The sequence below is a fragment of the Symphalangus syndactylus genome, chromosome 14 (genome assembly GCF_028878055.3).
Source record: "Symphalangus syndactylus isolate Jambi chromosome 14, NHGRI_mSymSyn1-v2.1_pri, whole genome shotgun sequence".
Taxonomy (NCBI): Eukaryota; Metazoa; Chordata; class Mammalia; order Primates; family Hylobatidae; genus Symphalangus; species Symphalangus syndactylus.
In genome coordinates, this window is record NC_072436.2 from 43052007 (window position 1) to 43060245 (window position 8239).

Sequence of the window (8239 nt, forward strand, 5' to 3'; positions counted from 1 at the left end):
TAGATTAATGTTTTCCTGCCAGCTAACACAATGTCCATTCTGCAGCCCATGAATCGTGGAGCAATCTTGACTTTTAAGCTTTTTTTTTTGAGATGGAGTTTCGCTCTTGTCGACCAGCTGGAATGCAGTGGTGCAATTTTGGCTCACTGCAACCTCCGCCTTCCAGGTTCAAGTGATTCTCCTGCCTCAGCCTCCCGAGTAGCTGGGATTACAGGCGCTCGCCACCACGCCCAGCTAATTTTTGTATTTTTTTTTTAGTAGAGATGGGGTTTCACCGTCTTGGCCAGGCTGGTCTCAAACTCCTGACCTCCAGTTTAAGTTTTAAGAAATGCATTGCTCTTTCTCTTAAGCGCGCTGCTGAAGATCCTGGTATCGCCATGGGCCGCTGCCCCATCCGTTGTTACTGGTATTGTAAGAACAAGCTGTACCCAAAGCCTCAGTTCTGCTGAGGTGTCCCTGATACCATCATTCTCATCTTTAACCTGGGGTGGAAGAAGGCAAAAGTGGATGAGTTTCCACTCTGTGGCCACATGGTGTCAGGTGAATATGGGCAGCTCTCCTCTGAAGCCCTGGAGGCTGCCTGAATTTGTGCCAATAAGTACATGGTAAAAAGTTGTGGCAAAGACGGCTTTCATATCCGAGTGCAGCTCCACCCCTTCCACATCATCTTCATCAACAAGATGTTGTCCTGTGCTGGGGCTGACAGGCTCCAGGTATGCGAAGTGCCTTTGGGAAGCCCCAGGGCACTGTGGCCAGGGTTCACATTGGCCAAGTTATCATATCCATCCACACCAAGCTGCAGAACAAGGAGCATGCGATTGAGGCCCTGCACAGGGCCAAGTTCAAGTTCCCTGGCGGACAGAAGATCCACATCTCAAAGAAGTGGGGGCTTCATCAAGTTCAATGCGGATGAATTTGAAGACATGGTGGCTGAGAAGCAGCTCATCCCAGATGGCTGTGGGGTCAAGTACATCCCTAGTCGTGGTCCTCTGGGCAAGTGGCAGGCCCTGCACTCGTGAGGGCTTCCACTGTGCTGCCCCCTCTTAATACTCACCAATAAATTCTACTTCTTGTCTACCTTAAAAAAAATTTTTTAAATGCATTTAGTAATGTTACAGCTGCCATAGATAGTGATTCCTCTGATGGATCTGATCAAAGTAAATCTGGAAAAGATTCACCATTCTAGGTGGCATTTAAAACATTCATGAATAGGCCAGGCAGGTGGCTCATGCTTGTAATCCCAGCACTTTGGGAGGCTGAGGCAGGCGGATCACCTGAGGTCAGGAGTTGAAGACCAGCCTGACCAACATGGTGAAACCCTGTCTCTACTGAAAATACAAAAATTAGTCGGGCATGGTGGCATTCACCTGTAATCTCAGCTACTCAGGAGGGTGAGGCAGGAAAATCGCATGAACCTGGGAGGCAGAGGTTGCAGTGAGCTTAGATCATGCCACTGCACTGCAGCTTGGGTGACAGCAGGCACACACCACCATGCCTGGCTAATTTTTGTATTTTTAGTAGAGACGGAGTTTCACCATGGTGGCCAGGCTGGTCTCAAACTCCTGACCTCAGGCGATCCACCCACCTCAGCCTCCTAAAGTGCTGGGATTACAGGCATGAGCTACCGCGCCTGCCCTATGTTTTGGTTATTAATCCCTTGTCAGATAGATAGTTTGCAGATAATTTCTCCCCTTCTGTAGGCTGTCCCTTCACTTTGTTGATTTTTTTCCTTTGGGGTGCAGGAGGTTTTTAACTTAATGGGATCCCATTTGTCCATTTTTGCTTTGCTTGCCTGTGCTTTTGAGGTATTACTCAGGAAATCTTTGCCCAGACCAATGTCCTGAAGAGTTCTCTCAATATTTTCTTGTAGTAATTTCATAGTTTGAGGTCTTAATTTTAAGTGTTTGATCCATTTTGATTTGATTTGATTTGATTTTTGTATATGGTTAGAGAGAAGTCTAATTTCATTCTTTTGCATATGGATATCCAGTTTTCCCAGCACCTTTTATTGAAGAGACCATCCTTTCCCCAATGTATGTTCTTGACACCATTGTTATAATGAGTCCACTGTACTGTGTGGATTTGTTTCTGGGTTCTCTATTCTGTTCTAGTGGTCTATGCATCTGTTTTTATGCCAGTACCATGCTGTTCGATTACTATAGCTCTGTTGTATAATTTGAAGTCAGGTAAGGTGATTCCTCCAGTTTTGTTCTTTTTGCTCATGATAGCTTTGGCTATTCTGGGTCTTTTGTGGCTTCATATAAATTTTAGGATTATTTTTTCTATTTCTGTGAAGAATGTCGTTGGTATTTAATAGGCATTGTATTGAATCTGTAGATTGCTTTGGGTAGTATGGACATTTAAAAAATATTGATTCTTCCAATCCATGAACATGGAATATTCTTCTATTTATTGGTGTCCTCTTCAATTTCTTTCATCAGTATTTTATTGTTTTCATTATAGAGGTCTTTCACCTTTTTGGTCAAGTTAATTCCTAGGTATTTTATTTTATTTGCAGCTATTTAAATAGGATTACTTTCTTGATTTTTCAGATTTTTTGCTGTTGGCATATAGAAATGCTACTGATTTTTACATGTTTATTTTGTATCCTCCAATTTTACTGAATTTGTTTTTCAGTTCTAGTAGTTTTTTTGGGGGGAGCAGGTCATTAGATTTTTCAAATATAAGATCATATCATCTGCAAACAAGAATAATTTGACTTTCTTTCCAATTTGAATGCCCTTTGTTTCTTTCTCTTCTCTGATTTCTTTCTCTTCTCTAATTTCTCTAGCTAGGACTTCCAGTACTTGTTGAATAACAGCGGTGAAAGTGGGCATGCTTCTCTTGTTCCAGGTCTTAGAGTAAAGGCTTTCAGTTTTTCTCCATTGAGTATGATACTAGCTGTGGGTCTGTTATATATGGTTTTTATTATGTTGAAGTGTGTTCTGTCTATATGCAGTTTTTTGAGAGTTTTTTTTTTTTTTATCACAAAATACATTGATTTTTCCCATCTCAGCCTCCTGAGTAGCTGGGACTACAGGGCATGCCACCACACTTGATTAATTTTTTATTTTTAGTGGAGGTGGAGTCTTGCTATATTGGCCAGACTGGTTTCAAACTGTTGGCCTCAACTGATTCTCTCACCTTGGCCCCCCAACGTGCTGGGATTACAGGCATAAGACAGTCACTGTGCCTGGCCAAGATGTTGAATATTATCAAATGTTTTTTCAGCATCTAGTGAAGTAGTCATATCATTTCTGTCCTTTATTTTGTTGATATGATGTATTACATTGATTGCTTTGCATACACTGAGCCATTCTTGTATCCCTGGGATAAATCCCACTTGGTCATGATAAATGATCTATTTTAATGTATTGGTGAATTTGGCTTGCTCGTAGGTTGTTGAGGATTTTTGCATCAACGTTTATCAAGAATATTGGCCTGTAGATTCCCTTCCGTTCCCTTCCCTCCCCTCCCCTCCCCTCCCCTCCCCTCCCCTCCCCTCCCCTCCCCTCCCCTCTCCTCCCCTCCCCTCCCCTCTCCTCCCCTCCCCTCCCTCCTTGCTTTATATATCTGGGTGCTGTAGTATTGGATGCATATATATTTGTAATTGTTATAGTCTCTTGATGAATGGACCCTTTTTCATTATATAATGATGTTCTTTGTATTTTTTATAGTTTTTGTCTTGAAATCTATTTGGTATGATGTAGTATAGTTACTTTGGCTCTTTTTTGGCTTCCATTTGCATAAAATATCCTTTCCTAATCCCTTTATTTTCAATCTATGTATGTCTTTATAGGTGAAGTGTGTTTCTTGTAGGCAACAGGTTGTTGTGTCTTTTTTTTTTTAATCTATTCTGCCACTGTGTCTTTTGATTGGAGAGTTTAGTCCATTTATATTCAATATTATTACTGAAAAGTAAGCACTTAACTACTTCAATTTTGATACTTGTTTCCTGGTAGTTTTGTAGTCCTTCCTACCTACCTACCTACCTACCTACCTACCTTCCTTCCTTCCTCCCTCCCTCCCTCCCTCCCTCCATCCCTCCCTCCCCTCCCCTCCCCTCTCCTCTCCTCCGTCCCTCCCTCCCTCCCTCCCTCCCTCCCTCCCTCCCTCCCTTCCTTCCTTCCTTCCTTCCTTCTTGTGAAGGTGACTTTCTCTGGTGGTATGTTTTAATTTCTTGCTTTTTATTTTTTTTGTATCTGTTTTAGGTTTTTTTATTTGAATTATCACAAGGCTTGCAAATATCATCTTATTTATTATTTTAAACTGATGAAAACATAACACTGTAAAAACAAATAAGCAAAGAGAAAACTAATAAAAATTCTACACTTTACCTTCATCTCCCCACTGTTTAACATTTTGTTTTTTCTTTTTATATCTTATTATATTGTCTATGTCTTGAAAAACTTGTTATTTTTTGATAGGTTCATCTTTTAGTCTTTTTTTTTTGTTTGTTTTTTTGAGATGGAGTCTTGCCCTGTCACCCAGGCTGGAGTGCAATGGCGTGATCTTGGCTCACTGCAACCTCCACCTCCTGGGTTCAAGCGATTCTCTTGCCTCAGCCTCCCAAGTAACTGGGATTACAGGTGTGTGCCTCCACACCCAGCTAATTTTTGTATTTTTAATAGAGATGGGATTTCACCATGTCGGCCAGGCTGGTCTCGAACTCCTGACACCGTGATCCACCCGCCTCGGCCTCCCAAAGTGCTGGGATTATAAGCGTGAGCCACTGCGCCCTGCCCTCATCTTTTAGTCTTTCTACTCAAGGTATGAGTAGTTTACACACAATTACAGTGTTATATTCTATGTTTATGTGTGTACTTACTATTACCAATGAGATGCTTTTTTTTAACCTTCAGATGATTTCTTATTGCTCATTAATGTCCTTTTCTTTCAGATTGAAGAACTCCCTTTAGCATTTCTTGTAGGACAGGGCTATTGTTGATGAAGTTCCTCAGCTTTTGTTTGTTTGAGAAAGTCTTTATTTCTCCTTCATGTTTGAAGGATTTTTTCACTGGATATACTATTCTATGATAAAAGTGGGTTTGTTGTGGTAGTTGTTGCTGTTGTTGCTTTTCAGCTCTTTAAATATGTCATGTCACTCTCTCCTGGCCTGCAAGGTTTCCGCTGAGAAGTCTGCTGCCAGACGTATTGGAGCTCCTTTGTATGTTATTTGTTTCTTTTTTCTTGCCATTTTTAGTATTTCTTCTTTATCCTTGACCTTTAGGAGTTTAATTATTAAATGTCTTGAGGCAGTCTTATTTTGGTTAAATCTACCTGGTGTTCTATAACCTTCTTGTACTTGAATATTGATATATTTCTCTAGGTTAAGAAAGTTCTGTTATTGGCTGGGCGTGGTGGCTCACACCTGTAATCCCAGCACTTTAGGAGGCTGAGGCATGTGGATCACCTGAGGTCGAGAGTTTGAGACCAGCCTGACCAACATGGAGAAACCCCATCTCTACTAAAAATACAAAATTAGCCCAGCATGGTGGTGCATGCCTGTAATCCCAGCTACTTGGGAGGCTGAGGCAGGAGAATTGCTTGAACCCAGGAGGCAGAGGTTGCGGTGAGCAGAGATTGTGCCATTGCACTCCAGCCTAGGCAACAAGAGTGAAACTCCATCTCAAAAATAAAAATAAAAAGGGAATTCTGTGTTATTACCCCTTTGAGTGCACTTTCTACCATGATCTCTCTTTTTATCTCCTCTTTAAGGCCTGTAACTTTTAGGTTTGCCCTTCTGAGACTATTTTCTAAATCTTGTAGGCATGCTTCACCCTTTTTTTTCTTTTGTCTCTTCTGATTGTATATTTTCAAATAGCTTGTCTTCAGACTCACTAATTCTTTCTTCTACTTGATCAATTCTGCTGTTGAGAAACTCTGATGCATTCTTCAGGATGTCAGTTAAATTTTTCAGCTCCAGAATTTCTGTTTGATTCTCTTTAATTATTTCGGTCTCTTTGTTAAATTCATCTGATAGGATTCTGAATTCCTTCTCTGTGTGATCTAGAATTTCATTGAGCTTCCTCAAAACAGCTATTTTGAATTGTGTCTGAAAGATCACATATCTCTGTCAGTCTGGGATTGGCCACTGGTACCTTATTTAATTTGGTAAGGTCACATTTTCCCGGATGGTCTTAATGTTTGTGGATGATCATCAGTGTTTGAGCATTGAAAGTTTAGATATTCATTTTTTAATTATTTTTTAATTAATTTTTTTTGAGACAGGGTCTCACGGTCACCTAGGCTGGTGTGCAGTGATGACATTGCAGCTCAATGCACCCTTGACTTGCTGGGCTCCAGCAATCCTCCCACCTGAGCCTCCCAAGTAGCTAGGACCACAGGCATGTGCCACCACACCCGGCTAATTTTTGCATTTTTGGTAGAGATGGGGTTTCACTTGTTTCCCATGCTGGTCTTGAACTCCTGAGCTCAAGCAATCCACCCACCTTGGCCTCACAAAATCCTGGGATTACAGGCATGAGCCACCATGCCCGGCCTGGTTAGATATTTGTTACAATTTTTGCAGTCTGGCTTATTTGTTCCTGTTCTTCTTGGGAAGGCTTTCCAAGTATTCAAAGGGAATTGAGTGTTGTGATCTAAGATTTTGATGACTGCAGCTGTATCTGCATTAGGGTGCACCCCAAGCCCAATAATGCTGTGACTCTTGCAGATTTGTAGAGGTACTACCCCAGTGGTCTTAGGTAAGATCTGGGAGAATTCCCTAGATTACCTGGCAGAGACTCTTGTTCTCTTTCCTTGCCTTCTCCCAAATAGAGTCTTTCTCTCTCTCCATGCTGAGCTGACTAGACCTTGGGGAGGGGTGACACATGAACCCCTGTGGCCACCACCACTGGGACTGCACTGGGTCAGACCCAAAGCTAGCACAACACTGGGTCTCACCCAAGGCCTGTGGGAACTGCTGTCTGTTTACCGTTGTTGTTTCCTCACAGCCCACAGGCTCTATTGTCAGCAGGTCATGAATCCAGCCAAGCTTACAGTCTTCCTTTCAGGGAAGTTCATTCCCCCTGTTTCCAAGTATATCCAGAGATATCATCCCATCTGGGAGTCAGGGCCTGGGGTTGGAAAACTTAGGAATCTATCTGGTGCTCTATTCTACTGCTGCTGACCTGGCGCCCGTGCCACAAGACAAAGTCCTTCCACTCTTCTCTCTCCTTTCCTCAAGCGGGAGGAAACTCTCCCTGTGGCCACCACCACCCCAGGCCCACAGTCAATACTACTTGGCTACCGCCAGTGTTCACTCAAGCCCTAAGAGCTCTTCAGCCAGCTTCTGGTGACTGCTGCCAGGCTGGGTCTCTTCTTTGAGGACAAAGGGCTCCCTCTCGCCTAGAACAAGTCCAAAAATGCCATACAGGAGCCAAGACCTGGAATCAGGGACCCCAGGAGCCCACCTGGTGCTCAATCTCACTGTGGCCAAGCTGGTACCCAAGCTGCAAGACAAAGTCCCCTTTACTCTTCCCTCTCCTTTCATCAAGCAGAAGGAGCCTCTTCCCATGGCCACCACAGCTGGGAATGCACTGGGTCACACCTGAGGCCAGCATGGCACTGGGTCTCACCCAAGGCCCACAGTGGGTATGGCCCGGCAACCACTGATGTTTATTCAAGGCCCATGTGTTCTTTAGTCAGCAGGTGATGAATTCTGCCAGGACTCAGTTCTTCTCTTCAAGGCAGTGGGTTCCCTTCCAGCCCAGAGTGTGTCCAGAAATGTCATCTGGGAGCTAGGGCCTAAATGGGAGACTCAGGACTCTGCCTGGTGCCCTATTTTACTGTGGCTGAGCTGGTATCCAAGTTGCAAGATACAGTCCTCTTTACTCTCTCCTCTCCTCTCTTCCCACAGAAGAAAAAAGTCTTGGCCAGCCATGGTGGCCCATATTTGTAATCCCAGCATTTGGGGCCACCAAGGCTGGAGGATTGCTTTATCCCAGGAGTTTGAGAGCAGCCTGGGCAACATAGTGAGACCCCTGTCTCTACAGAGAAAAATAAATTAGCCAGGCATGGTGGGACATGTCTGTAGTCCCAGCTACTTGGGAGGCTGAGGTGAGAGGATCACTTGAGCCTGGGAGGTCGAGGCTGCAGGGAGCCATGACTGCATCACTGACTGCATTCCAGTTTGGGTGACAGACCAAGACCCTGTCTCAAATAAATAAATAAATAAATAAATAAAGGAAAGAGTCTCTCCCACAGCTACGCTACCTCAGCTGTACTACCTGGGGTG

General features: G+C 43.5%; 1 pseudogene; it reads left to right on the forward strand.

The window, feature by feature from the left end:
* Positions 1-350: 350 nt before the first annotated feature.
* On the forward strand, positions 351-1124 carry LOC129463205 (large ribosomal subunit protein uL16-like; annotated as a pseudogene).
* The last annotated feature ends 7115 nt before the right edge of the window (positions 1125-8239 follow it).